Genomic DNA, 24,126 nt, shown 5'->3' with positions numbered 1-24,126 from the left:
CAAAGAGTGAGATAATAAAATTTGCGGACAACACCAAACTATTTAGTGGAGCTCGAACAAAGGAGGACTGTGAAAAATTGCAAAGGGACTTGGACAAATTGGGGGAATGGGCAGAGAGATGGCAGATGAAGTTCAATGTTGAGAAGTGTAAAGTATTGCATGTGGGAATCAGAAACCCGAGGCACAGCTATACGATGGGAGGGATGTTATTGAATGAGAGTACCCAAGAAAGGGACTTGGGGGTAATGGTGGACATGACAATGAAGCCGACGGCACAGTGCGCAGCGGCAGCTAAGAGAGCGAATAGAATGCTGGGGATAATCAAGAAGGGTATTACAACAAGAAAGAAAGAAGTTATCCTGCCGCTGTACCGGGCAATGGTGCGTCCGCATCTTGAGTACTGCGTCCAGTATTGGTCACCATACCTTAAGAAGGATATGGTGTTACTCGAGAGAGTTCAGAGGAGAGCGACACGACTGATTAAGGGGATGGAAAGCCTTTCATACGCTGAGAGATTGGAGAAACTGGGTCTCTTTTCCCTGGAGAAGAGGAGACCTAGAGGGGATATGATAGAGACTTACAAGATCATGAAGGGCATAGAGAGAGTAGAGAGGGACAGATTCTTCAAACTTTCAGAACATAAAAAAACAAGAGGGCATTCGGAAAAGTTGAAAGGGGACAGATTCAAAACGAATGCTAGGAAGTTCTTCTTTACCCAACGTGTGGTGGACACCTGGAATGCGCTTCCAGAGGACGTTATAGGGCAGCGAACGGTACTGGGGTTTAAGAAAGGATTGGACAATTTCCTGCTGGAAAAGGGGATAGAGGGGTATAGATAAAAGATTACTGCACAGGTCCTGGACCTGATGGGCCGCTGCGTGAGCGGACTGCTGGGCGCGATGGACCTCAGGTCTGACCCAGCGGAGGCATTTCTTATGTTCTTTCTTATGTTCTTATGTTCAAGGAATTTAATTCAATAAATGAGATTTTGGACTTGTGATTCTGGCAGCAACCTATATATTTTTGGAGTAGGAGTGCGTAGCACAACAATGTTTATACCAAACACGTATGTTTTCACTTTCTGAACACAGACCAGATTTTAAGAACATAAGAATATCCGTACTGGGTCAGACCAATGGTTCATCTAGCCCAGTATCCCGTCTTCACAGAGGCCAATCCAAGTCACAAGTACCTGGCAAAAACTTAAGTAGCAGCAGCATTCCATGCTACCAATTCAGGGCAAGCACAGGCTCCCCCCATGTCTGTCTCAATAACAGACTATGGACTTTTCCTCTAAGAACTTTTTCAAACCTTTTTTAAAACTAGCTACATTAACTGCTCTTACCACAACCTCTGGTGACCCATTCCAGAGCTTAACTATTCTCTGAGTGAAAAAATATTTCCTCCTATTGGTTTTATAAGTATTACTCTGTAACTTCATTGAATGCCCCCTAGTCTTTGTAAATCTTGATGCACAGTAAACAGCTCAGTGCCTACTACAAAAGATATGTATAGTTTGTGACCCTAAAGCAAACCCAATATTTACAAGATATAAATTCTACAGGAAGATACAGAAAGCAGAAAATGAACCAATAGAAAAAAAAGAAGTCAAATCTGAAACTGTAAGCTGGAGACTGTGCCTTTACTGAAACTAGGTTATGATCCATGATGGAATTGTATTTGGCATCAATTCTCCCAAGGTGAAAGAGAGACTGATAAATCAGGGTGCTGATCTCAGTCTAAATAAAATGTTTGAGATCGCAAGAACTCATGCAGTGGCACAAGCCAAGCTAAGGTTAATGACTGCAGTAATTAACTTACACAGAATAGATAAAACCACCAACTCTCTAACCTACTAATCATGACCGCAGACTTCAAAACCTTCAAAAAAGAAACAAAAATCCTACTATTCAAAAAATACATTAAACTAAACTAACACAACCAGACTTGACCCAAGCACCACCTGCAACACTCTCTGATCCTCACCATCTTAATAAATTTCCAGACTACTTCTTATGTATCTCCAATTGACCTAATACCTCGTATGTAATACTGTAAACTGTAATAATGTAATCCACCTTTAACCGCAAGGTAATGGCGGAATAGAAATCACTAATGTAATGTAAAACGCACATGCCTGTAAAAAGGCAATGTCAGAAAGACATGCACAAAACAAAAAGCTCACGAAAGCCACGTGGCTGGAGTGGGAATAGTCTTGCCTGGAAAAGATAGATGTAAAGGAAGCAACCACTGCCTCGTGTGTCATTATGCTTCATTGGCTACATGTGATGCTTCAGATTTGGTTTAAAATACATTTGCTCCTCCATAAGGACTTGTATCATGACAGGCACTTAGCAGCAGCACTGAACATTTATAAACTGAACACTGTAGATCAGGGGTGTCCAACCTGCGGCCCAAGGGCTGCATGCGGCCCCATGAAGTATTTTGTGTGGCCCCGGTCGAGGGCAATGCAGTGTTTTCTTCTGTTGCCCCTGTGTGTTTACCGTCTTGCTGGCTCCCTCCTCTGTCTTGCTGCAGCGTTTCCGCGGTTGTGCGGCCCCAGAAAATTTTTTTCGGCCAATGCGGCCCAGGGAAGCCAAAAGGTCGGACACTTCTGCTGTAGATCACTGATTAGAGATGTAGTTCTTTTCATCCCTTCCTGATGAGGACAGATTAACACTTCTGGGTTTTACTTCCATTGTTTTCAATGGAAGTAAAACCTGGATGTCTCAATCCATCCTCTTTTTTTCTGGAGCCATATGGCAACCCTATGCAGAACACTTATTGAAGAAACAAGGAATAGCACATTTTCAATTGCCAGACTGTGGGAATGGAATCAGTTGCCATCTTACATTAGAACACAGGCTGATACTTTCATCTTTTTTAAGGCAGTTAAACAGTATTCATTTATGTTTGCTTATGGTACAAGCTAGATTTGCTGATGTGTGGGTTGAAAAGGATAGCAGATTCAGTTCAAATGTTTTGGTTGTCCATTGTCTCTTTGGTGTTTTATGTTTATGAGACGTTTGTAACATTTGTTTAATTTATTCGTTGGTTTATGTATGTAACTGGTTTTACACAGTCTCAGGGCACCAGCTAGCTCTTTGGTTCAGGAATCCGTGACCAGGTCACACAAAAAGAATGTCTGTTTTTGAGCTGGGTGAAGGCCGAGATTGGGCTAAATCCCCATTGGCTGAAGGATTATTTCCCCAGGGTTCAATCACTTCACTCTGTCTATCACTTAATTGGACAAATCAAGCTGAGACTGATGAATAGTTGATAACTTGAACTTTATTTGAACTCTTGGTAGCTATTTCAAACTATTACATCTAGGTCTTTCAGAGTACAGAAATTGGTCATAATGTCCATCTTCAAGTCACTCCAGATAGTGCATCACATGGTTTCCCAATCTCTTCATCCAATTCCTTCAATACTCATGGTGAGCCACTCCAGGTTCCACCCGCTTCCCTCAGCTGGGACCATGCTATCTTCCTGCCAAGCTGAAACACTCCACTGGGGCTCTGCAGTAAGCAGAGTCACATACATTCACATTTACCCACAGGGATGGGTATCCACACAGTCTTGTCTTTGTCCTCTTCTTGTGCAAGTCCTCAGGTGCAGGGTCCCTAATCCTTTACTCTTGGTGAGCCACACTGGGTCTCACCCTCACTCCTCAGTCCTGGCACCTAGTGATCACCACATGGTGTGATTTAATATTAAGACAGGTGTAAAGAAGGCTCATTGGAAAGTGAAGGTTCTAGACTTCAAAAAAACTAACTTGGTTCACATAGGGGATTATGTAAAGGAATTGTCTTGATGGGAACATTTGGAAGAAGTAGGAAAGCAGTGGGCAAAACTGAAAGGAGATATTGTAAGGTCAACAAACCATTTTGTAAGGAAACTAAGTAAAAGTAAGAGGAAAAGAAGGCTGCTTTGGTTCTCAAAAGTAGTAGCTGAGAATGTAAGGAAAAAAAGATTAGCTTTCATAAACTACAAAAGATTGCAGAAAGAGGAAGACAGGCAAAAATTTCTGGAAAAGTTAAGAGAGGCTGGTCGAGTAGTCAGGAAAACAAAGATGAAAATGAAAGAAAAAATAGCCGACATTGTAAAATGGGGGGGGGGGGGGGGGGACGACAAGACTTCTTTTTTAGATATATTAGTATGCAAAAGTGGCATTGTGAGACTCAAAGGTGAAGGGGAGAAATATGTAGAAGCTGATAAAGATGAGATTGGATTGCTTCTGTTCTGTGTTCACAGCTGAAGGGCTAGGAGTGGAACTACAGAAGATTAATGCAAATAGGGCTGGAGGTGTGGTAGACCCTGATCAATTTTCAGAGGAAGCTTGCTGCTCTATGAATAAGTCTACAAAGTCCGAAGAGAACTTCTAAAATAAAGAAGGTCATTCCTTAGGATCCACCGCTCTATATGCTTGGATCATTTGCTGTGTACAATCTGATTCCTGGTTCTGCTGACCTGAATACTCTAGTAGTCTGAACATAAGAGCTTCGTGGTCAGACCACAATAATTCATAACTTGATATTTGAGATATTGATAAACAGGATTGAAGATCCGTAAATACTAAGCCTAGACAATGACCGCCATTATGAGTGGGTTGCTTTATCCACTGAGTCAAGCCCAAACATGATATAAAAGTGTGAAAATCAGCCACATGTGAAGATTTAGTAGCCTCAAAATATATATTAAAATCACCTACAAAAAGAATGTTTGGCCAAGCCAATATCAATTCTGCAATAGCATGAAAAATTCTGACCCAGTCTGAAATGGATTGTCAGGGCGGGCAGTAAAATACAGCAATACATATCACGGGGACGTCTTCCCATTTTAATAATAGCAATTCTTTACATGGAATTTTGCAATTGATAATTGAATTAATGGCCCATTTCTAAGCACCTTGAGTTCTCTCCTTTCCACACTAACCTATGGGCAGTAAGAACATAAGACTAGCCTTATTGGGTCAGACCTATGGTCCATCAAGCCTAATAGCCTGTTCTCACGGTGGCCAATTCAGGTCACTAGTACCTGGCCAAAACCCAAGGAGTAGCAACATTCTATGCTACTGATCGAGGGCAAGCAGTGGCTTCCCCCATGTCTTTCTCAATAATAAACTATGGACTTTTCCTCCAGGAAATTGTCCAAACCTTTCTTAAAATCAGCTACACTAACCGCTCTTACTACAACTTTTGGCAATGCATTCCAGAGCTTAACTATTCTCTGAATGAAAAAATATTTCTTCCTATTGATTTTAAAAGTATTTCCCTTTAACTTCATCAAGTGTCCCCTACTCCACTCCCCTGTCTCTCAGAGTAGCAGTTATTTACTGACCCCCTGATAAATCCTTCTCCTCCTTCCTCACTGAGTTTGACTCCTGGTTCTCCTTTCTTGAACCCTCATCTCCCTTCCTTATCCTCGGCAACTTCAACATCCATGACGATGACCCTTCTGACTTCTATACATCCAGGTTTCTTGCTCTAATGTCCTCATATGATCTCCATCTGTGCTCCACTGCCCCTACTCACCAGAAAGGCCTCTTCCCTGTCTTGTCAGCTCGCAACCTTAGGGTGATCTTTGACCCCTCTCTCGCCTTCTCTGCTCAGATCCAACAAACCGCTAAAACATGTCGCTTCCTTCTATACAATATTACAAATATCTGTCCTCTCCTCTCTGAACACACTACCAGTCTTATCAATGTTCTTATCACTTCGTGCTTAGACTACTGCAACACACTTCTCTCAGGCCTCCCGCACACCCTTCTCTCACTTCTTCAATCCGTTCAAAATTCTGTTGCACGACTTATTTTCCCTGAGAGCCGTTATTCTCACATTACCCCTCTCCTCAAGTCACTTCATTGGCTCTCCATCCATTTCCGAATACAGTTCAAACTCCTTTTGCTGACTTACAAGTGCATTCACTCTGAAGTCCCCCAATATCTCTTCACTTATCTCCTCCTATGCTCCTCCCCGTGAACTCCGTTCATCGTGCAAGCCCCTTTTATCTGTACCCTTCTCTTCCACTGCTAACTCCAGACTTTCTTGCAGCACTGTATGCCTGGAACAGGCTGCCTGATTCAATACGTCATGCTCCATCCCTAGCAGTATTCAAATCCAAACTAAAAGCCCACTTTTTTGAAACTGCTTTCAACTCTTAACTCCCACTCACTGCTGTCAGATACCTATACCCACTGTATCATTTCCTGTACCATAATCTCCCCAACCGTGAGATGTCCTGTCTGTCTAATTAGATTGTTAGCTCTTCTGAACAGGGACTGTCTATTCAGTGGCGTACCAAGGGGGGAGGAGCGTCCGCCCTGGGTGCAGCCTTAGGGGGGTGCACAGCCGGCCCGGTCCCTATCGCGCTCCCACCCTCCCAGCGAGAGCAGCTTTCTTCTCCCTCTGCTGCGTCACTGATGATGTCATCAGTGACACTTCACCGGCAGGAGAAAGCCGTGAAGCAGCTGATGCTACTGGAGGGAGGTTTGCTGCTCTCGCTGGGAGGGTCAGAAAGGTTCACTTGGGGGGGAGAGATAGGAGGGTCAGCGGGGGTTCGGCTGGGAGGGGGGAGAAGCGGTCTGCCTCGGTGCTCCAAGGCCTGGCGCCATTACCTTCTTCGGGAAGCAGCAGCTTTTACAATTCACTGCTATTGCCGGCTTCAGGCCTTTCTCTCTGCTGGGTCCTGCCTACTTCCTGTTTTCATGAAGACAGGACCCGACAGAGAGGAAGTCCTGAAGCTGGCAACTGCAGTGAATTGTGAATGCTGCTGCTGTCCGATGAAGTTCAGGACACCAATCCTTGGGTGACAGAAGGAGGAAAGAGAATAGAGGGGAGAGTGTTGCTGTACCCAACTGGAGGGAATGAAAGGAGATGCAGGGCTTAGAGGGAAGAAGAAATACCAGGGCATGGAGGGAAGGAGGAAGGTATGCCAGATCAAGGGAAAAGGAAGGGGGAAAGGAAGGAGGAGATGTTAGAGCATGGAGCGGGAGGGAGAGATGGAAGAAAAGGAAAGGAAAGATGCCGGGAATCAGGGAAGGGATGATGCCAGACCGTGAGGTGGAAAGGAGAAGAGAGAGATGCCAAAGCATAGGGGAGGGGTGGTGACAGAGAGAGAAAAACGGAGAGGTGACAGAGTTGAAATCAATCATGTACAAAGGAGAGAAGGGGCATGGGATAGATAGTTTATGGAAGGAGCATAGAAAGAGGGAAGATGCCATATGGAAGAGAGAGAGAGAGAGGGTGCACACTGGATAGAAAGAGCACAGAGGGCAGTGAATGGAAGGGGCGAGATAGAGGGTGAACAGTAGATGGAAGGGGTAGAGAGAGGGAAACAGACACTGAATGGAAGTGCAGGGGAGAGGAAGGACAGCTGCTGAATGGAAGTGTTAGGGAAAGGGGGAGCAGATGCTGGAAGGAAGTGGGGAGCAGAAAGAAAAAAAGGGCACATGCAGGATTGAGGGAATAAGATAGTTAGTTACTGGAAGGGGTGAGGGAAAGAGGTGGCAAGCTATAGGTAGACACAGTGAAAGAGGGAAATTGAGGACTGAATAGTAAAAAAGAATTTAGACAGAGGCAGAAAATAAATTGAGAAGGAAGACCAGGAAGAAGGGAGCGGAGAAAGAGATGCCAGAGCAGGGGGGAAGGAGAGGAGACAGATACCAGACCAATGGGGGTGAAAGGAGAGATAGAAGGGGGGAGGCATACAGTTTCTGGAAGGGGCATAGGAGAGAAGATGCCATATAGGGGCAGAGAGATGGCAAACAGTGGATGGAAGGAAGAGAATAACAAGAAGATGAGGAAAGCAGAAACCAGAGAAGACAAAGGTAGAACAAAAATTTTCTATTTATTTATTGTTTTAGGAGACATGTGTCACTGTTTCTGTGGTATTGCATTGTATGCAGAGTCCAGCTTCTTGCTGGTTCAATTTAACCTTTGTCTATGTATTTCTATTTTATCCCCCCTTTTACAAAACTGTGGAGCGTTTTTTAGTGCCTGCCATGGTGGTAGCAGCTCTGATGCTCAGAATTTTATGAGCATCAGAGCTGTTACCACCGTGGCTAAAATCCACACTACAGTTTTGTAAAAGGGGGAGGGGTAAGTTTGTGATGATATTCCTTACTAGGCGAAGGTGTTTTCTGTGTTCTATGTGTTCGAAAGATATGGTTTTCTGTTAGGATTGACTGCAGGATTGATCTGTACTAGTCTGGCTTGTTTAGTTTTACAATGGGTATATTGATGTACTGCTCACTGCATATATAAGATGCTGCCTTTTCCTAGGTACTCATGTGTGACGTATGGCTTGTTACTAAAAATCATGTTTTTCATACAGATGGGGGGGGATGCCAAAAAATGATGGGCCCCGGGTGTCACACATGCTAGGTATGTCACTATGTCTATTGTATGTTAAACGTACAGTACTACATACGCCTTTCAGTGCTATAGAAATAATAAATAGTAGCAATAGAGTTAGGGACAGACAAAAGAAAAGGCGGGGTGCCTGATGAAGGGGGGTGGGAAGTGTATGGATGTGTCTTGAAGAAGGGAAGGTCCCTGATGAGATGTCTGATGGAGAAAGGGGAGGGAATGCTCAATGGGGCAGTAGCCAATAAGGATTGTAGGGCTGGAGGAGAAAGGCAAGAGGCATCAAGGTGGGAAAAGGGAAAGCTGGAGGAAAAATACAGAAAAAAGCCCAATACAGAGAAATTACACAAACATTTTATTCCATGCTTTTAAAATTTAATTTTGCTACAAATATAACATTCTTTTATTCTTATGCTAAATTGAAATAAGGGAATATTGTGACTCCATTTTTATTTAAATTTTAATTAACAAATAGCATATAACATGCATTAGAAAATAAAATTCAATTGCATTATACAGTAATTAACAAAGGCAAAATAAACAGAAAATCTGTATAGTAAAGAAAAAACAATGAATTTCCTATAAGCCCACTAAACTGAAGAGGAGATATGAAGGAAAAGAGGCATTGTTACTAAGGAAAAGATAATTTCAAAAAGAAATACAGGATATCTAGACAGCTTTTTCTATATCTTCCATTTTACCAATTAGAAAACTAACCCCCTCTTTTTTCGCGGGTTTTAGCGCCAGCAGTGGCAGTTACTGCTTCAACGCTCATGGAATTCCTATGAGCATCAGAGCAGTGAATGCCGCTGCTGGCCTAAAACCCGCACTATGCGTTCAAAAGAAGAGGGAGGTAAGTTTCCTTATTCATTTCCCTCCTATCCACATTTGGGACCTATATTTGCTGTTTATTTTCAAGAAAAGCCTCGCGTTGTTTCGGATCATTTCTATCTATTAGATTAAAAAAGAATTAAACATTTACAAGGAAATCATAAAAATAAACATGCGCCCAGAGATAATACCTGGGGGTGAAGCAACAAAACTTGCTTCTACTTCCCCTGGGTTTCCACACAGATATCAGGAAATACCCAAACCTTTCCTCCCAGAAACAACTTATTTTGATTACAAAAATACAGCCTCATCACCCAGTCTTTATCTGACTCAAACACAAAAGTCACCAAAAAAGTAGTTCTTACACACTCTTCTATAGTTGATAGCTCTTCTTGTTTCCCTGTCATATCCTATGTTGTCTCGAGAGACTATGGGAACTCCCCACAGCCAGTTCTTAATGGCTATCTGCACGGGGCAGGAGCGTAGGAAGATTGCTCCTGCATCAAAAACCAGCTAGACCACCAGGTAAGGCCGGGATGCCAGGGGAAGGCGGAAGGGAGGCGGGGGTGGGTCAGAGATGGATATTCGTGTTTTTTCGCCATTCGCGGTCCGGCTCTGCCCTTATCCCCCGCGAATAACGAGGGAGAAGTGTAAACTGCTTAGGATTGTTTTAAGTGGTATATCAAATAGTAATAAACTTGTCTTGAGACCTGCCGATTTTTCTCTGGCAAAAAATATGCACAGGAGGGACAGCTTCTTTAGGTACTCCCCCCCCCCCAAATCTCAGTCAGATGTTTCTTGAGCATTTCTAAGGGAGCTACTTTTTTTTAACTGGGGAAAGTTAACAACATGGAGGTTCAACCTCTGTGTATAGTTCTCCAATTTTTCTACTTTGTTCCTCAGTCCCACATATCCTTGTCCAAATACAAAGGCATTAGATGTAATCAGTTTTAGATCTTGTTGAGCTTCCTCAACTTTTCTCTTCAATTCAAAATTCTTTGCCTCCTGGGTGACTAGGCACGTTTTATAATCAGGTAAAGTAATTTCTGATGATGTTTTATTCCCTAAGAGAACTTTTTCCAAATGTGCAACTGTGTCCCAGATGGAATCTAGCGTTACATGGGTAGGTTTAATCATTAGAGAGAGAAAGAAGGCTCACCGCCATTCTGCTGCTTCTTTGGTTCCTCACCAAAGGAATCTACCAGCTGTTGTCTATCCATTGCTCCTAGAATTCCTTGGAGCCCCAAGGAAAACTCATGGCCCTCGCCCGTGGCAGTGTCTACTCCTCCAACTACTCCCTCTAAGCCAGGGGTAGGGAACTCCGGTCCTCGAGAGCCGTATTCCAGTTGGGTTTTCAGGATTTCCCCAATGAATATGCATTGAAAGCAGTGCATGCAAATAGATCTCATGCATATTCATTGGGGAAATCCTGAACACCCGACTGGAATAAGGCTCTCGAGAGTTCCCTACCCCTGCTCTAAGCTCTGATCGCTCCTCTCTAGTGATAACGCAATAGCTGCTAGGCTTCCTGCCTCATGTGGCTTCATCGATAGCTCCAGCAGCTTCACCATGCTTGGATCTGAGGGCAGAAGTCTTTCCTCCAGGCTAAGGGTCGCATCCAGCTCTGGTAAGGCTGCCTCATTGCCAGCACCGGTTCCGGAGAGCATTGCTGAATGGACCACGAACCTCTCTCAATGGATGAGAAGGGAAAGTTCTTATTTCCCCTTTTCTCTTACCCATCTTAAAAGTGAATACAGCATTCAAAGGAAAAAGGAAAAACTTTTTATCTCCGGAGCCCATTTCAGCATGTCCATCTAGGTCGCCATCTTGATTTCCTCTCTTTGTGACTCCATTATGATGCAGAATTTTCGCAGCAGCTCTTTCTTTGTTTCTGTGCATGTGTGTATATATATATGTGTGTTTGTATCCACATGCAAGCGAGTAGCTTTGGTCCCTAAAGTATAATTTGAAATAATATAAACATTATAATACAAAGTTATAAATATGTTAAATTATCTGTATTTCTATGAATACTCAAATACCCTTTTATTTAAGATGTGTAAAACAATTATGGCAATTACTTATGCATAATGTTTTACAAGTCTAGTTCTTTTTACGGCACATAGTTTTGAAATTTATTTCTCACTAGTTGAGCTGAAGTTGCTTAACTAGTGGGAAATAAAATGATGGAAAATATGAGCGAGCTCATTGAAAAATTCCAATGGGAAGAACATGACGTGGTAAACTTCTTTAGGAAAAATTCTTGGAAAAATGTACGTTCTTACACTTAAAGCACTTAGCCCATCCTTTACAAAGCTACACTGGTCGCGGTGGTATGAACTCCGACGCTCAAAGGAATTCTATGAGCGTTGGAGTTCTTACCACCGCAGCTGGCACTAAAAATGTTGTAAAGGAGGGGGTTAATGAAGGCAGTTCTAAAAGAAGGTGTCTCCTTGGTGTCAGGTCAGAAGCGCACCGGGACAAAGGCGCGCCCAGACAATTGAGCGCAACGCGGAGGTGCGCGCCGTGAAAATTACTGTTTTTACGGCTCCGACGGGGGGGGCGTGGGGGGGGAACCCCACACTTTACTTAATAGAGATCGCGCCGTGTTGTATAGAGATTGCGCCGCGTTGTGGGGGGTGTGGGGGGTTGTAACCCCCCACATTTTACTGAAAACTTCACTTTTTCCCTGTTTTTACTGAAAACTTCACTTTTTCCCTGTTTTTAGGGAAAAAGTTAAGTTTACTGTAAAATGTGGAGGGTTACAACCCCCCTAACCCCCCACAACGCCGGCGCGATCTCTATTAAGTAAACTGGGGGGGGCTCCCCAACAAAACCCCCCATCGGAGCCCCTAAAAACTGTAATTTTCTTCGGCGTGTGCCTCCGTCTTGCGCTCAGTTGTCGGCACGCGCCTTTGTCTTTCGCGGGGTTGTCTATGAACCGTCTCCTTATAGGTGCTCTGATACTGTGCAGTGAAACCTGGCATCAGTGGATGTCTAAATGAAGCAAAGGTATGCATAGGCACAATGAAAATATTTTTATCCTGAGATCTTCACAAAATGTATATATTATTCTCAGGAAACATACCCCAATCTTTGAAAAGCAGATTTTAGAAATCATTCATCAAACCTTATTACGCTTAGAACATATCAAAAAGTTTAATCAAAACTTCAGCGGTGTCACTCTAGGCTCAGCTATCCTCTCATTGCCAAGAGATTTACACACCAGCCTCCTCATGAGTTTTGAAAAAAATTATTTCTAATACTAATTTTAATCTTAATTTTTAACTTCTCTCAAATATAGTAAAATCGATGAAAGTATAAATATTATAGTATAAATCTTTGCCCCAAAAACCTCATTACACTTTTATAAAGGTGAATAAAGAGCTTAATCACTTATCTTAATCAATCAGCTCAAATACATTCTGTCCGTCGGTCCAGGGGAGTAAATCCAACATGTTTCGCCAGATGACAACGGCTTTATCAAGGACTCTCCCTGTAACAGTAACAGAACATAGTTCAAAGAAAACTTAACCTACAACCATTCTCCAGGGGGGGGGGTGGGGGGGTAGGCCCTGGGTGCCAGGTACCCATCCTCCTATCTGCCCACCTGTTCCTTCACCGCCTGCTGGGAAGGAACAGCATTCCCTAGCCTGCTGTCATGCCAGCATCAGCACTTCCTCTGATGTCACTTTCTGGACCCACGCCTAGGAAATGACATCGGAGGAAGAGCTGACCCTGGAATGACAGCAGCTTGGGGGTTGCTGTTCTCTCCCCAGGAATGTTACAGAGGCATAGGGGGAGGGAACAGGTGTGCACAGGAGGGGAAGCGATGAAGGTGAGTGGGGGGGGGCGGAGAAGAGGGCGGAGGAGTGGCACCACCACTGCAGGCACTTCTCACTGTCGCTATGCCACTGGCTTGCAGTATTCTGTAAGATGTGCACATGTGGCAGCCCCATCCAGGTTCCTCCCATGATCCGCCCATGGGAATGACTTCTTGCATTTATGCACTGTGGTGCTCATTTTTAAAGAACAAGAGAACATAAGAATTGCCGCTGCTGGGTCAGACCAGTGGTCCATCGTGCCCAGCAGTCCACTCATGTAGCGGCCCTTAGGTCAAAGACCAGCGCCCGGAAGAGCGTTCCAGCTTTCCACCACTCTCTGGGTGAAGAAGAACTTCCTTACGTTTGTATGGAATCGATCCCCTTTTAACTGTAGAGAGTGCCCTCTCGTTCTCTCTACCTTGGAGAGGGTGAACAACCTGTCTCTATCTACTAAGTCTATTCCCTTCATTATCTTGAATGTTTCGATCATGTCCCCTCTCAATCTCCTCTTTTCAAGGGAGAAGAGGCCCAGTTTCTCTAATCTCTCACTGTACGGCAACTCCTCCAGCCCCTTAACCATTTTAGTCGCACTGCTCTGGACCCTTTCGAACAGTACCGTGTCCTTCATGTATGGCAACCAGTGCTGGACACAGTATTCAAGTGGGGGGCGTACCATGGCCTGGTACAGCGGCATGATAACCTCTGATCTGCTCATGATCCCCTTCTTAACCATTCCTAGCATTCTGTTCAACCTTTTCGCCAATGCCATCGCCACCGCGCATTGCACGAACGATTTCATTGACTTGTCGACCAATACTCCCAAGTCTCTTTCCTGGCGGGGGGTCTCTCCGAGTACCGCACCAGACATACTGTATTCGTGTATAAGATGGACACCTTTGAAAGGCCTAAAAAAAAATGTCCGCCTGCTAAAAATGTCCAAATCCTGATTTTGGAAAGTCAGAATTTGGACATTTCAGGCTGCAGTTCATCCAAATGGCAAGGGGGCATGTTTTGGGCGGGACTAGGGAGGGATGTTCAACAGCCTCTATCAAGCCCGCAAAACTCCTGTCCTCAGATGTACATGTGAGCGTTGTCTCCGATGCGGCGGCTGAAGATGGGGGGGGGGCTATGTAGACTCATATGCATGTGCACAATATTTTTGTATGTGGTTCTTATGCTCAGGATTACCAGACATTTGGATTTCCCTGGACATGTCCTCCTTTTCAAGGACATGTCCAGGGGTCCTGACAGCTTTTCAAAACCTGGTACTGGGACATAACGGGGAGGAGATGGGTGGGCCTGGGGGCAGGTCTAGAGGGTCCGGAATTTACTAAAATCTGGTAACTTTACTTATGCTGATCTAGCAACAGGTTGGTCTTCCAGGAGGCCAGTGACTGGAATGTAATTTTCAGTATTAAATTATTAGTTGCTTTATTTAGCTTGGTTGTCTGGTACTGGAGTCAAAGGTTTTCTTGCACTGGCCTGGAGGTATGAAACAGCCTACTCAGGGAGACTTGTGTATCGATTTGTTACTTAGAAGCCTGGTTAAGACACAGCTGTGTGCACCCGCCTTTTACCATTATTACATTTACTCTCATTTGGGTTATTTACTGCTCAGGCTCACCTCAAGAAATGAAATGAAGCGAGCGAGTAGAACACTAGTTTAGTTTTATTTTTTGATATTCTGCACTTTGAGCTGTACAGCACAACAGAGAGATTAGCAATATAAAAATTCAGAGCAGAAAAGACAGACAATAAAGCCAAGAGAGAGGGATGAGGGGAGCAGGAGAACTGAAAGGGAGAACTAAATTTACCAGCTAAGGTGAATCCCCTTCACTGCCCTGGTGTGTTTGCCTATGTGGCCTGGTGCAACTTTTAAGGTCAGCATGGTGTTGGTGTTCCCTCTAAGCTGTGTGGCTGTCTGGATGCGTAGCTCTTTTGAAGACCCCGCACAGCAATTTAGGACTGCTGCGTACCAGAAGCAGCACTTCCTTACATCCCTCCCACTGCCAACCTGGCTGCTGCTGCTTCTCTAAATGTTCATAACATTCAGTCCAGTTATAGATTAATCCAATATAAGTGCCAATGGGATGTCGGACCACCCCCTGAGCATCATGGCTCATTAGGGTTCAATTCCTCATTCTTCCCATATAGCACAACTTCCATAAATTTTCATTTTCAAATAACAGAGGACAAACCAACAGGTAACAACCAAAAGAACAGAAGAGAACAATCAGATACAGAATATCAGATCCAACAATCCCCACCCAAACCACCCCCACCCCAAACTCCCTAGACCGAAGCAAGAAAAACTGTAGTGCAGTAGGCTTGGACTCAGATAACCCACTGCCAAAGACGAGGAGTGAACTCCAACACTGAAGAAGAGAGAAGAAAGAGAGAGAAAAAGAAAATAAATAAATAAATAAATAAATAAAAAAAGGAGATAAAAACAAATGTGGATGAAGGGAAGTATACCTGGCGCCCCATCAAGGATGAAATCAAGCCCGGGTCTCAGAGAGAGTTACAAAGAATTCAGAATGTCACTTCTAGCCCGTGGTGATAGTGAAAAAAGGTAAGAATCCCAGATCCAAAGAAATTGTCGCTTTCTTCGCAAGCTATAAGACGCATCCTTCCGCTCCAGCAGCAGCAGAGCATGCAAACGATTCCTCCAAGCCCAAAAGGAGGGCAAAGCATCTCCAATCCAAACAGATAGAATCACCTTCTTCCCCAAGACACCAACCCGTCTCATAAACTGCCGCTGACCCGGATCAGATAAACAGAAGGCCTCATACTTATCCAGCAAGAGACCAGCTGCAGAAAAGGGAAGCGTATTACCTAAAACCCGCTCCACATAAGATAAAACCTGCCTCCAAAAACGTTTGATTTTCACACAGGACCAAAAGGCATGGATAAATGAATGGGGTTGCTGGAGACATTTAGGGCACAAAGGGGAATCCGTATAACCTGAATAATATAACTGACTTTTCGTAAAATAGCCCCGATGAAGTACCCTAAATTGACACTCCCGGAGATCAGCATTAACAGACACTCCCGGGATTCGTGCAATCAAGGAAGGGAGATCCAAAGCGTCTCGAGCTATCCCCAGATCCTGACACCAACGAGCGTGTAATACGGCTCGATCAGTCGGTCCCAACAAACGATGGAAATCCTTATAAAGGCCAGAAACCGTAAACCCAGCTTCCAAATATGGATCCAGAAGTGCTGCAAATCTGTCCTCAATAGGATAAGCCAAAGCGGTTCGGGGGAGAGATCGAATATAATGATGAAGTTGCCGAAACGCAAGAAAGTCTCCCACAGAAAAAACACCAGACCGGACAAGAGCATCCCAGGATATTAAGGAACCATCAGCCTGGAGAACATGGGTAAGCAACGTAAGATCCCAGGACGCCAATTTACGAAAACTAGCATTCTCCATGCCGGGGCTGAAGTGCAGATTCCCCTGGATAGGTAAGTATCTAGTAATCGAGGGAGTACCATTCCATGAGGCCAACACATAAGACCAGATGATGCGTAGAGAGTGCAACAACAAACTTCCCCGAAGTGGCACTGGTAATGCAGAACGAGGCGTCTGCACCAAGGAAAGAATATGCCAAGGGGCAAAAAATTCCTTCTCATAGGATTTAGGAGTAAAATCCTGGTGATCCGAGAGCCACTCCCCCAGATAACGCATCAAACAGGCAGCATTATATAACCAAAAATGCGGTAACCCCATTCCCCCACCCTCCCACGCACCAAACAGGTAACGCAACGCCACCCTTGGCCGCCGCCCCCCCCAACAGAATCGAGAAAGCATAGAATGTAAGGTAACAATATCCCTTTTCAAAAGCCATAAAGGGAGTAACTGCAAAGTATAAAGCCATTTAGGAAAAAGGACCATATTAAACAAATGGATCCTGCCCGACAAGGACAGAGGAAGAGGAGACCATCGGGCAAAACACTCAGCCGAAGAACATAACAAAGAATCAATGTTGACGCGATACAGCACTGAAGTACGAGGCGTCAACAAGATCCCTAAATAACGAAACGAAGAGGAAGCCCATTGAAGAGGAAAGGGTCCAGGCCAAGAGTCCCGCAAAGGTGAGGACGTGGCCAACGCAAGAGATTTGTCAAGATTAAGCTTAAAACCAGAATAATCTCCATATTCTTGAAAAGTGGCCATCAGATTGGAAAGAGATACTATGGGATCCGAGATATGGATCAGGAGATCGTCCGCAAAAGCCGAGATTTTAAATTTGGAAGAACCAATTCGAATACCCGAAATAGCTCCATTAAGCTGAATATCATGGATCAAAGGATCCAAAGACAGAGCAAAGAGCAATGGGGAAAGGGGGAAAGGGGGTAGCCCTGACACGTGCCACGACATATGGGGAACGAAGGAGAACAAAGTCCATTGGCCCAAACAAAGGCTGTAGGAGAATGATAAAGCACCCGAACCGCATCCTGAAAAAAGCCCGTTATGCCATACCGAGTTAAAACCTCAAATAAAAAGTTCCAAGAGACCCGATCGAAGGCCTTCTCAGCATCAAAGCTGACCAAAATGGAAGATAGATGGGTCCTCTCCACAAACTCCAAAGAAGCCAAGATGGATCTAATGTTTTTCACACTAGTGCGCCCCTGCACAAATCCCACCTGAGGGGAAGCAATCAAATCAGGAAGAACACAAGCCAATCGATTAGCCAAAACCTTGGCGAACAATTTAGCCTCCACATTCAACAACGAAATAGGGCGGTAAGAGGAAGAAAGGGCAGCATCCTTATGGGGCTTCAACAACACAACTATTTGAGCAGAAGTGAGAGAGTCCGGAAGGTTACCCCGCTGAAAGGCTGCCGTGAAAGTATCCACTAAAACAGGTGCTACAGTAGGGTGAAGAAGTTTTATAGAATTCCATTCGGAAACCATCTGGCCCGGGGGCCTTCAGCAGAGACCCATTCTGTATGACGCCGGCCACCTCCTCAGTAGTAATAGGGGCATTAAGGTTAGCCACCGCCCGGTCAGACAAACGCGGAAGAGGAAGGCCATCCAAATATACCGAGCCCTCCATTAAATCAGATTGTTGTGAGTAAAGCTTCCTATAATAATCAAAAAACACTGCATTAATCTCGGCATCCGTCCTGACCATGTCCCCTCCAGCCGAGCGAAGTTGCAAGATATGAGTACGACCCGTCGATCGACGGACCACCTTTGCTAAAAGCGTCCCGCGTTGGTTCCCATAGCGAAAAAATTGATACCTATAATAAGCAAGCGACTTGACAGTTCTAGCATGCAACAATTCCTGAAGCTTACACTGGGAGGCCAAAAGCTGGGAACGCAAAGAGGAAGCGTGAGATTGACTATAAAGCCGACGGAGGTCACCGACCCTACATTCCAAATGCAAGATCTCCCTATCCCGAGCCCGACGTTGATGGCTGGAATATACCATGATCTCACCGCGGAGCACCGCTTTCGCAGCCTCCCAGAAAAGCGTAGAGTCAGCCCGATGTTCAATATTATGGAGTTGATAGTCAGACCATTTCCGAAGCAGAAACTCCTGAAACTTCGGATCCTTATACAAACGGAGCGGAAATCACCAACGGAAGGAGCCCGGAGAAGAGACATCCAGATGCAAGGTTAACAAAAGCATTGTATGATCAGAGACATCAAAGGAGCCAATCGTGACCGATTCAATCTGAGAAAACAAAGAGCTAGAGGTCAGCCAGTAATCAATCCTGGACAAAGAAGCATGAGCCCTAGAAACGTGAGTATAATCACGCTCACCGGGGTGAAGCGTCTGCCAAACGTCAATAACATCTAAGGAAGAGCAAAGTAAAGAAATACCCTTAGTAGGATGCATCCGATCCTGAGGAGCAGGAAGTGATTTATCCAACAAGGGATCATGAACACAATTGAAATCCCCCCCACAAGTAAAGGAATATCAGAATGTTGACCAAGATGGCGAATAAGTGAAGAGAAAAATCGAGAATCATAGTTGTTAGGAGCATAAACATTACAAAGAATCAAGGGATGACGATTAAGTAGCACCTTAGCAATGATATACCTACCCCCAGGATCCACCCACTGCTGTTGAATGACAAAGGGCAATCCCTTCCGAATCAAAATCAAAACCCCCGCCTTACGGTTGTTCGCCGGTGCCCCCAAATGATGACCAACCCACCAGGTCTGAAGTTTAGCATGCTCTGCCGCTGACAGGTGCATCTCCTGCAAGAAGACAAGATCAGCTATCTGACGGTTCAAGGCTCTCAAAATCTTATGTCGTTTAATAGGCGAAGTGACACCATTGATATTCCAGGAAATACATCTAAGAGGCAACATAGGAAAAATTATAAAGACAAAGAACAGGCAAAAATCCAAAAATAGAACCGAGAGCAAGGCCGTCCCAGCCAGCGACCAGCTCCCACATCCTCAATCCAGACCCGAGCTTCCACCAAAGGACAAAAGGCCAAATGCAGGGCACCAGGAATACGACAAGAAAAGAAAGAAAAAAGAAGAAAGAAAGAGAAAAGAAGAAGGAGAAAGAACAAAAAGAAAACCCAACATATCCACCCACCCATCCACACCCTCCCAGTCCCTCATGTAACCCACTAGTGGTCTAAGGGCCCTGTGGAGCAGCTCCCAACTCCCCCCCCATCAAACTAAGCCTACAAGGAACAACCCTCGCCAAATCATAACAACCCAACCTACAGGCACCCAAAAAAACAAAGCACCTCTGAATCCAACCCAAACAATTCCAAAACAATTCCAAAAACAGCACGTAATATGTCTAATAGCAGGCTAGGCAGCAAAAATGGATAACCACAAATCATAAAATAGTGCAATATAAAACAATACGTAATAGCTCAAGAGAGCATCCATATGTACAACCAAAACCCTCCACCCAGCACTCAAACACTCCCTCCCTTATCAGACCCATGCACACCAATCCCTCAGTCGTACAACAAAGTCAAGAAGGGAAGAACCCCCCCTAAAAAGGAGCACAACAGCCTACCCAACATAAACAGGCACTCCCCCCCCCCCAGCCATCCACACAATCCAGGAAAAGAAAAGAAAAAGTCCCAAATAGGTCCAGAGCGATCCATCGCCCCAGGCTCCATGTCAAGGCCCTCCCAACAACAAAAAGAGTACTGCATAGGTCATGCCACCGCGTGAGCGGGCCGCCAGTCACGGAGGCATCCATGATACATCAAGCTGAGGCAGTACATATGGGCCTGTGCTCCAAATAAGTTCTCAAACAGAAATAGAATGACCAAATCCAGTGCAAAAACCACCAATAGGCGATCAAGGAGCCGGGTCTGGGGCCTGCAGGGATTGCACAAATCGAAGAGCTTCAGCCGCCACAGTGAAGAAGCGAGTCTGACCAGCATGTCTTATCCGCAAACGGGCAGGATACAGCAGAGCAAAAGGAACTTTCATCCGGAACAGCTGGGAACAAATGGGAGTGAACTCTTTCCTTTTGGCTTGCAAAGCTGGGGAGTAATCTTGGAAACACAATACCCTGGAATTGTCATACAACAGGGGGCCCGAAGTACGAATAGCTCGCAAAATCTCTTGTTTATGGGCTGAGTTCAACAACTTAAGAATGACAGTGCGAGCTCTCGAGCCAGGCTCTCCCAGCGGGCCCAGACGATGAGCGCGTTCAATTCTCAGGGGACCATGCGCTGTTGTTAAGTTTAAAGTACGCTGCAACCAAGATTCCAGAAAGGAATGGAGCTCACCATCCTTCACAGTTTCAGGCAGACCAACTAGTCGCAGGTTCCCCCAGCGAGACCGGTTCTCAAGGTCCTCAAGCTTAACTTCCATGGCAACAAGTTGAGCACGTAGTTGTTGATAGTCCCCTTCACGCTGCTGCACTCGATCCTCCAAGGTGGTTAGACGTTGCTGGTAGGAGGAAAACTCGCCCTGCAGTGTTTCTAAACGAGTATCCACAGAATCCAGTTTATCTATGAGAGGCTGTAGTTTCGCGGTCAGGGATCCCTCCAGCAGAAGCTTTACCTCCGCCACAATTTCAGTCACCCACACGGTCGGTGCCGGGAGCGGCGGGAAGGACTCGCGGTCGGCCATCTTGGAATCACTCGCACGGCCGCGATCCCTCTCCCAGCAGGGCAGTTTACTGGTCATGAAGCCCAAAGCCCTAAGAAAAACACAGCGGGAAAGCGACAGCGATCTAAGCACCAAGCTTCAAAGGCGAAATTGTGGCTCTCGGGGTCCAAAATGCGCTGATGGTGGGAACGGGATCGGGAGCTCACCCCACCGACGTCTGCTCAACAGCTCAACATCACATGACCCCCCTTCATTTTATATTAATTATATCAGAAATGCTTTAAATAATTCAATAAGCTTAATTTCATAAGTTAATTTCAATATATAATTTCATAATTTAGTTTCATAACTTAGCTTTTCAGCCATCAATATATAAATCCCCTCAACCAACACGTTTTGCTTTCTTTATCAAGGTATGGGGAAGATAACTTTTAACATCATTCACATTTGAGAGCCGATGGCCTGTGAATGATGTTAAAAATTATCTTCCCCATATTCAATTGACTAAGTATCTTGAGCAATACTCATTACTCCATAACTCGCAATCAGGATTTAGATCTAATTTTAGCACTGAAACAGTAATAGCTGCCCTTTTGGATTATTTAACAAGTCTATTGAGTAAGGGCAAAAGTCCAATCGATATAAATAAAGACTTTTTCTTGTCATGACAGGAGTGGCCATGGAGCTAATATTGGAAAAACTGGAAGAATTGGGACAGACTAAACCTAGTGTTTTGGTGGGAAACCCTTTGTCAAAGTTACAGGTATGAAAGGATGTTATCAGAGCAATTGGGGACTAGTAAAAGATTTAAAACCATTTGGAGTCCATTAGAGGTTTATGTTAGACAATAGATTGTTCTTTATTTAAGGTTTCTGATTCCTACACACATCCAGGGAGGGGGGTGGGAAATGGGTGGGGTGGGATTAAGTGGTTTTCTAATATATTTATGTACAAACATAAGTGCTGTGTTTTTATGATATTATATGTATGTATACGTGTTGGCACTTTTTCAGTTTTAAAAATGAATCAAGAATTTAAAAACTAAAATTTTTTAAACTAAAATTTTAAATAAAATAAATAAAATTTTAAATAATTTTTTTTACATTTTCTGATCAAGCATAGTCAAATTCATGGAAAAACTTCAATTTGCAGTGTTTTCCCATCTTTAGGTTTTTCTGGACAACTCTAATCCCACAGTGGTTGCTGTCCCTCTCCCTCCCACAAATATGAAATTTGCAAGGGATACTGAGCTCTGACAGCTTCAGAAACTATGGACATTCATGGTACAGTATAATCTCGTTATAGCAGACTCACTTATAATGGAACCTCGCCTATAGTAGACAAGGTCTGCTAGTCCCGGCTGTGCACCTTTATAAACATACAGAAAATCATCGCAAATAGCGGACTCGCATATAACAGACTTTCGGATATAACGGACAACCAATTTGGTCCCCAGAGCCGCTTTTAGCTGTAGTTTTGTTCCAGGACAGTGCGACATAATGCTTTAGAACATCTTTTAGTGTTCTGGTCTTGCAATCATTTCGTGCCATACCAATGTTTTGCTGAGTTTTGTTCTTGATATTGCTGATTTGGTTATGCAGTGACTGTTGTTCATTGATTGAGCGTTGTTTCAAGTTGACCTATATAAAGTTTTTAAAAAAAATGCAAGTCTAGATATAACGGACTCTGGATATAATGGACTGTTTTTCCAGGTCCCTTGAAGTCCGTTATAACGAGATTATACTGTACTAAAACCTGTTTTAAATTAACTTCTAAGAGGTCTCCCTGTAGCTATGAGAAATAGCCTAATGGTTAGTACAATGATCTATGGACAAAGGGACCCAAGGTCAAATCCTACTTCAACTCTTTCTGATTATAATTTTTTTAAAATAATTTTGAGTCCTCAGGGTGAGAAAAATATTTATTGTACCTGGATGTATCAGAAACCTGAAGTAAGCCTGAAAAAAGTACATTCAGATATACACTTCCTCCTCCGAATCCGTGGTTTCAGCATCCATGGAATTGGTTATTCGTGATTTTTTTTTTTAGGGGGGGGGGAAGCTTCGTTTCGGACCTTCCCTGCCTCCTTCCCACCTTCCCCCAGTATCCTGACCTTACTTGGTGGTCTAGCGGGCTTTCGGGGCAGGAGCGATCTTCCTACGCTCATGCACCGTGCAGATCGCCAATAGGAAATGGCTGCCTTGAGCTCCCGTAGTCTCTAGGCAGCCATTTCCTATTGGCGATCTGCATGGGGCAGGAGCGTAGGAAGATCGCTCCTGCCCCAAAAGTCTGCTAGACCACCACGTAAGGCCGGCACAGGCTGCCCAACCAAGAGAGGAAAGATCTTCACTCTGCTCGGCCCGACACCGAAGCATCCGCACTGGGCCCTGCAAACACGCACGGAAGGAGACGATCGGAGGCAGAGACCACCAGGTAAGGTCTGGGGGTGGGTCAGAGCCGGCACAAAGTTATTCGAGATTTTTCACACTTCGCGGTTCGGCTCTGCCTCTAACCCCCGCGAATACGGAGGGAGAAGTGTAGTAGGCATTTTTCTGAATCTAGTGGAGGGTTTACCATTACAATTTTAAGAAAAATACAAACAGCTGAAGTAGAATTTGATCCAGTATTGCAAATAATAAGGGTTTCAACAGAATGACAATACTAACTCTGTTTGACTGTTGAATGAATAACAATCTATCTTTAATGGTAGCAGGTGGAGTAAAAAGCCTCAGAATAAAATGGCAAGTCATAAACATAGGGAATATAGTGCTGCCATGAAATCAGTCATTGGTATAAAAAAACTCCAACCTGTATAACCAAACCTTGCAGCATAGTTGAAACACTCACAGCTGGGTTAAAGGCACACTAGAGGACACTTATCTGGGACAGTCCTGTAAATTCGGGCTTCTTCTCACAGCAATAGAGCTTCCAAACAATGCCCAAGAATCAGTTCCATTCAGTACCATTACAAATAGATTGTTATTCGCTCTCTCTGTGGCTTTAATTCTTTTCAATAGTAAAGTAGAGTTAGTATTTGAACCAGTATG

General features: G+C 44.4%; 1 long non-coding RNA gene across 1 annotated transcript in view; it reads left to right on the top strand.

The window, feature by feature from the left end:
- LOC117355878 overlaps window positions 1-22,566 on the top strand; it is a 60,129-nt gene extending 37,563 nt beyond the window's left edge. The window contains exons 2-3 of the long non-coding RNA XR_004538466.1: window positions 21,751-21,842; window positions 22,249-22,566. This is a non-coding gene — a long non-coding RNA (uncharacterized LOC117355878). The remainder of the gene's footprint in view (window positions 1-21,750; window positions 21,843-22,248) is intronic.
- The last annotated feature ends 1,560 nt before the right edge of the window (window positions 22,567-24,126 follow it).

This window comes from Geotrypetes seraphini, chromosome 2 (genome assembly GCF_902459505.1).
Source record: "Geotrypetes seraphini chromosome 2, aGeoSer1.1, whole genome shotgun sequence".
Classification (NCBI taxonomy): domain Eukaryota; kingdom Metazoa; phylum Chordata; class Amphibia; order Gymnophiona; family Dermophiidae; genus Geotrypetes; species Geotrypetes seraphini.
Note: the sequence above shows the minus strand (reverse complement) of the source record. Positions and strands in the feature narration are given on the sequence as shown.